The sequence below is a fragment of the Aotus nancymaae genome, unplaced genomic scaffold (assembly GCF_030222135.1).
Source record: "Aotus nancymaae isolate 86718 unplaced genomic scaffold, 86718_ANA_hifiasm-v0.15.2.pri h1tg000062l, whole genome shotgun sequence".
Classification (NCBI taxonomy): Eukaryota; Metazoa; Chordata; class Mammalia; order Primates; family Aotidae; genus Aotus; species Aotus nancymaae.
In genome coordinates, this window is record NW_026988476.1 from 39,653,146 (window position 1) to 39,659,288 (window position 6,143).

General features: G+C 46.2%; 1 non-coding gene and 1 pseudogene across 1 annotated transcript; one reads left to right on the forward strand and one right to left on the reverse strand.

The window, feature by feature from the left end:
- Nucleotides 1-3,676: 3,676 nt before the first annotated feature.
- On the reverse strand, nucleotides 3,677-4,801 carry LOC105710062 (large ribosomal subunit protein eL18-like; annotated as a pseudogene).
- Nucleotides 4,802-5,266: 465 nt separating this feature from the next.
- On the forward strand, nucleotides 5,267-5,375 carry LOC135270528 (U6 spliceosomal RNA). Its single transcript, XR_010338689.1, has one exon. It is a non-coding gene; the product is annotated as a U6 spliceosomal RNA (small nuclear RNA).
- The last annotated feature ends 768 nt before the right edge of the window (nucleotides 5,376-6,143 follow it).

Here is a 6,143-nt window from a genome sequence, read left to right on the forward strand (position 1 = left end):
TCCTTCTTTAAACTGTACGTATAATATAATTGATATGGTTTGGATTTGTGTCCCTGCCCAAATCTCATGTCGAATTGTAATTCCTCCCAATGTTGGAGGAGGGGTCTGGTGAGAGGTGATTGTATCATGGGTGTGGATTTTCCCCCTTGCTCTTCTCATGATAGTGAATGAGTTCTTACAAAATCCAGTTGTTTAGAAGTATGTAGTATTTCCCCTTCTCTCTTTCTATCCTGCTCTGGCCATGTGAAGATGTGCCTACTTCCTCTTCACCTTCATGATTGAAACTTTCCTGAGGCCTCCCCAGCCATGCTATCTGTACAGTCTGCAGAACCTGAGCCAATTAAACCTCTTTTCTTTTTTAAGACAGAGTCTCACTCTGTCACTCAAGATGGAGTGCAGTGGTGCAATCTCGGCTCACTGCAACCTCCCCACCTCCCAGGTTCAAGTGATTCTCCTGCCTCAGCCTCCCAAGTAGCTGGGATTACAGGCATGCGCCACCACATCTTGGCTAATTTTGTATTTTTAGTAGAGATGAGGTTTCTCCATGTTGGTCAGGCTGGTCTCAAACTCCCAACCTCAGGTAATCTGCCTGCCTCAGCCACCGAGAGTGCTGGGATTACAGGCGTCAGCCACCGCGTCTGGCTTTTTTTCATATTTTTAGTAGAGATGAGGTTTCACCATGTTGGACAGGCTGGTCTTGAACTTCTGATCTCAAATGATCCGCCCACTTTGGCCTCCCAAACTGCTAGGATTACAGGCGTGAGCCACTGTGAGGGGCCTAAACCTCTTTTCTTTATAAATTGCCCAGTCTCAGGCCAGCCATGGTGGCTCACACCTGTAATCCCAGCACTTTGGGAGGCCGAGGCAGGTGGATCACAAGGTCAGGAGTTCGAGACCAGCCTGACCAACATGGTGAAACCCCGTCTCTACCAAAAATACAAAAATTAGCTAGGCTTGGTGTCACGCACCTGTAATCCCAGCTACTCAGGAGGCTGAGGCAGGAGAAGTGCTTGAACCCAGGAGGTGGAGGTTGCAGTGAGTGGACATTGTGCCGCTGTACTCCAGCCTGGGCAACAGAGCGGACTCCATGTAAAAAAAAAAGTTATTTTTCTAGGATTTTTAAAATTGTTAAAAACAAAAGGCAAAATACAAATTTTAAGAAATAAAAATAAAACTTTAATCAAATTTATTTGAATAAAGTCGAAAATTGTAATGTCTTGAAAATGTAATTAAATCTGTGAAAAATTGAAAAATAAAACTATCCATTATATATAGTGGATCCCAACACCTTGGGAGGCCAAAGTTATATACATTTTTTTTTTTTTTTGAGACAGAATCTTGCTCTGTCTCCCAGGCTGGAGTGCTGTGGTGTGATCTTGGCTTACTGCAATCTCCATCTCCCGGGTTCAAACAATTCTCCTGCCTCAGCCTCCCAAGTAGGTGAGACTACAGACACGTGCCACCATGGCCAGCTAGTTTTTTGTATTTTTAGGAGAGACGAGGTTTCACCGTGTCAGCCCAGATGGTCTCCATCTCCTGACCTTGTGATCCACCTGCCTCAGTCTCCCAAAGTGCTGGGATTACAGGCGTGAGCCACTGCGCCTGGCCAATATATTTTTTTAAGAGATGGAGTCTTAGGCGGGTGTGAAAGCTCACACCTGTAATTCCAGCACTTTGGGAGGCTGAGGCAGGCAGATCACTTGAGGTCAGGGGTTTAAGACCAGCCTGGCCAACAGGGAAAAACCCTGTCTGTACTAAAAATACAAAATTAATCCCAGCTACTAGGGAGGCTGAGACAGGGGAATCCCTTGGACCTGGGAGGCAGAGGTTGCAGTGAGCTGAGATTGCACCATTGTACTGCAGCCTGGATGACACAGTGAGACTCTGTCTCACAAAACCCCGCTATGTGGCAATGGTTTTCAAATTGTGGTCTGGGAATCCCAAAAGGCCCCCAATTTCATTTTGGGGATTCACAATGTCAAAACTATTATCTTAATAATATAGGTTACGTATCTCTTAATCAAAATGGTTTTTTTTTTTTTTGAGACGGAGTTTTGCTCTTGTTACCCAGGCTGGAGTGCAATGGCGCGATCTGGGCTCACCGCAACCTCCGCCTCCTGGGTTCAAGCAATTCTCCTGCCTCAGCCTCCTGAGTAGCTGGGATTACAGGCACGCACCACCATGCCCAGCTAATTTTTTGTATTTTTAGTAGAGACGGGGTTTCACCATGTTGACCAGGATGGTCTCGATCTCTTGACCTCGTGATCCACCCGCCTCGGCCTCCCAAAGTGCTGGGATTACAGGCATGAGCCACCGCTCCCGGCCCTATCAAAATGTTTAGGACTAGCTGGGCACCCGTGGCTCGTGCCTGTAATCTCAGCACTTTGGGAGGCTGAGGCAGGCGAATCACTTGAGGTCAGGAGTTCGAGACCAGCCTGGTCAGCATGGTGAAACCCCAACTTCTACTAAAGATGCAAAAAATTAGCCAGACTTGCTGGTAGGCACCTAATTCCAGCTACTTGGGAGGCAGAGGCAAGAGAATTTCATGAACCTGGAGGCAGAGGTTGCAGTGAGCTAAGATTGCGCCATTGAACTCCAGCTTGGGCGATAAGAGCAAAACTCCATCTCAATAAATAAATAGATGTTTAGGATCAGAAGTGTTTCAGATTTCAAATATTTTTGGATTTTGGAGTATTCGTATTACCAAATGAGCATTCCAAATCTGAAAATATGAAATCCTCCGATGAGTATTTCTTTTCTTAAATTTTAAAAATAAGGCAGGCACGTGGTTCATGCCTGTAATCCCAGCACTTTGGGAGGCCAAGGCTGGTGGATCACCTGAGGTTAAGGGTTCAAGACCCTGTCTCTACTAAAAATACAAAACTTAGTAGGTGGTGGGTGCCTATAATCCCAGCTAATTGGGAGGCTGAGGCAGGAGAATTACTTGAATCCAGGAGATAGAGTTTGCAGTGAGCAGAGATTATGCCACTGCACTCCAGCCTGGGCAACAAGAGGGACCCCATCTCAAAAAAACAATAATAATGAGGACAAAAAAAAAAAAAAAAAAAAAAACAGAAGAAAAAGCTTTAGAGTAGGAAAGAAACGGAAGTACACTTTTAAGAAACCCAAGAAGGCAACTTGAAGGACAAGTGCTGCATTTGACCTTTTGACTTGGGGTTTTATTGGATGGCATACTTGTGGGATTTTGCGTCCCTTTTCCCATGATTCTTCTCTTAGGGTGGGCCGTCTGCATGTGTGGTGCCCTCCTTATAAGGCGAGGCAGAGGATATAAGGCGGATTCATGCTGACTTCTACAACTAAATCATATGGAAACCCTTCAGCTATGACAGAAAATACCCTCTCCACTTACACAGGGCATACACTGAGTAAATAAATGACTGTAACTTTACTTCATCCTCTTCATTTACATAGGGTGTACACTTAGTAACCAATGAAAACCTCTAGAGGTTATTTAAACCCCAGAAAATTCTGTAATGGGGCCCTTGAGCCCCTATGCTCAGGTGCTCCCACACTGGGAGTGTACTTTGGTTTTCAATAAATCTCTGCTTTTGTTGCTTCATTCTTTCATTGCTTTGTTTGTGCGTTTTGTCCAATTTTCTTCCTTTATTTTTTTTCGGCATCCAAAATCTTTTTAATATAAGGATAGAATCCAGGATTAGTTTTTGTAGCCTTGGCTGTCCCGTCGGCCTCTGGCACGCTGGAACTTCCGGCCCATGGAGGGGACATAGGGTTTGGTGTGGCTGTGCGGGGTTCCCGGGCCGTGCCGAAATGGCGGTACACCTCTCTGCCCTTGCGGGGACTGGAGAGTGGGATGGTGCGGCAGCCCTTGGGGAAGGCCAGGGCCAGCTGGTTGAAAGTGAGGATCTTGCTCCCCGCCTTGAGAATGCAGCTGTGAGCTTGGCTGGTCACGCGGAGCACACACACCTTCAGTTTGGGCACCTCCTGAACCCGCACGTCATCCGTTATGGTCCCCACAACCATGGCCGTTTTGTTTTCCCGTCTAGGCAGCTTCATCTTCTGGATCATTCTGGAAAGGGACAGAGGTGGCCGGTTGGTGCGACTCATAAACAACATCTTCAGCACAATCTGGGTGAATGTGTAGTTGGTTCTGTAAGGTATATTGCCGAGTTAAAATGAGGAAACTGAGGCCAGTGTGAGAAAATGAGAATCCAATTTATTCAGCTCCCGGGCAAGGTTCTGTGGTCTGGGAAGGGGCCAGAGAAGTCGCACTGGGCTTCTCAGGGTGTGGGGTTTTATAGGGAGTGGAGGTAATTGATTGGTCTTTAGGGAAACAAAGAGCAGACAGTTTTATTGGTGAGGAGGGTTGATTGATTATTAGGGAAACAAAGAGCAGACAGTTTCATTGGTGAGTTTCATTGGTGAGGGGAAGTCAAGGTGCTGATGGGGCGAGCTGCCATTGGTTGCCAGGCAGGACTACTGGTGGGTTGACCTGCTGGGGAGGTCAATGTTAAGCTGCCGTTGGACAAATCTTTGGTGGGCTTTTTAAATTTTGAAGGGGTCGAGTGAGGAATGCAGGAGTGGGTGTGTGGAGCCAGCATAGAGAGGCTGGCATGGGGAGAGATAAGTGTGTCAGCATGGAGAGGCCAGCACGGGGAGAGATAAGTGTGTCCATTTAACTCCCAGTGAGGCAGCCGGCCTTACAGGTTCATCAGGTCAGAACCCTGTACAGCTTGACCAACAGCCTCAGGTAGATATCCTAGCTCTTGGGTTCCTTGCGCCGAACCTTTCGGTCCTGGTAGTGGCGGATGTCAACTCCCATGATGGTGCCTCCTGCTCGGCCAGGTCCGGAAAGTTGTCCAATTCTTTCTTCAAGACACCAGGAACCTGGACACCCTCCACTGGTAACACTTATGCTTGGGGTGTGCAGTGTGTTTAGGAAGTTGTACACGTAACCACCTGAGGCTGTGTTCCTTTTTCCGGTGGAATTCCCCTGGAAGGTTGTACTCCGCCATGTTGTCTCTTAATGCACATGCCGGAGCTCACTTGTCCAATTCATGCAGTTACCACTTCAGTGTGAAAGCTGTGGACCATCAGGTAATTGCCTCTTTCTGGTGCTGGCCGCCAGTTATCATTTTTGGAGCTGCAGCATGCCTGGCGCAGTGGCTCAGGCCTGTAATCCCAGCACTCTGGGAGGCCGAGGCGGGCAGATCACCTGTGGTCGAGAGTTCGAGACCGGCCTGACCAACATGGACAAACCACTGTCTCTACTAAAAATCCAAAATTAGTGCTCGCTTCGGCAGCACATATACTAAAAATTGGAACGATACAGAGAAGATTAGCATGGCCCCTGTGCAAGGGATGACACACAAATTCGTGAAGCGTTCCATATATAAATAAAATAAATAAAAATAATAAAAAAAATACAAAATTAGCCAAGTGTGGTAGCACATGTCTGTAATCCCAGCTACTCGAGAGGCTGAGGCAGGGAAATCACTTGAATCTCGGAGGCGAAGGTTGCGGTGATCCCAGATTGTGCCATTGCACTCCAGCCTGGGCAACGAGAGCAAAACTCCATCTCAAAAAAAAAAAAGAGAGAGAGAGAAGCAGTGTGATAACTAATAACTGCCGAACTATCACCTGATGGTCACCTGACCTGCCTGGTGGGGTGGGAGGGAAGCCCTCTCCTGCCCGGGTCATGTTTGAATGACTACCTGTAACAGGACTACAGGCACACATCCTGGCCTACAATTACATTCTGTTATTAAATCCTAGATCATCACTCTCAAGTAAACACAAATTATAACTTTGTAAAATATCTTGATTGTAACGGTATGATTAATGATTTTGTGAAACGAAAATAAATTTAATGAAGTAAATATGAAGTAATTTTATAATCATATAGGCCTTCATTTTTATACCAATTCAGATTTTAATGGACTATCAACCAAACACTCATACATATATGATGATAATTAAATTCACTTGGTATTTTGCCAGGTTTCAGTTGTATAAATACTGTGGCATAACACTTAGTTTTTTTAGGGTTTCTTTTCTTTACCTTTTTCTTTATAAATTAGGGGGAGTTTTTTGTTTTGGTTTTTTTTTTGAGACAGAGTCTTGCTGTGCCGCCAGGCGCCGGGGTGGAGTGCAGTGGTACGATC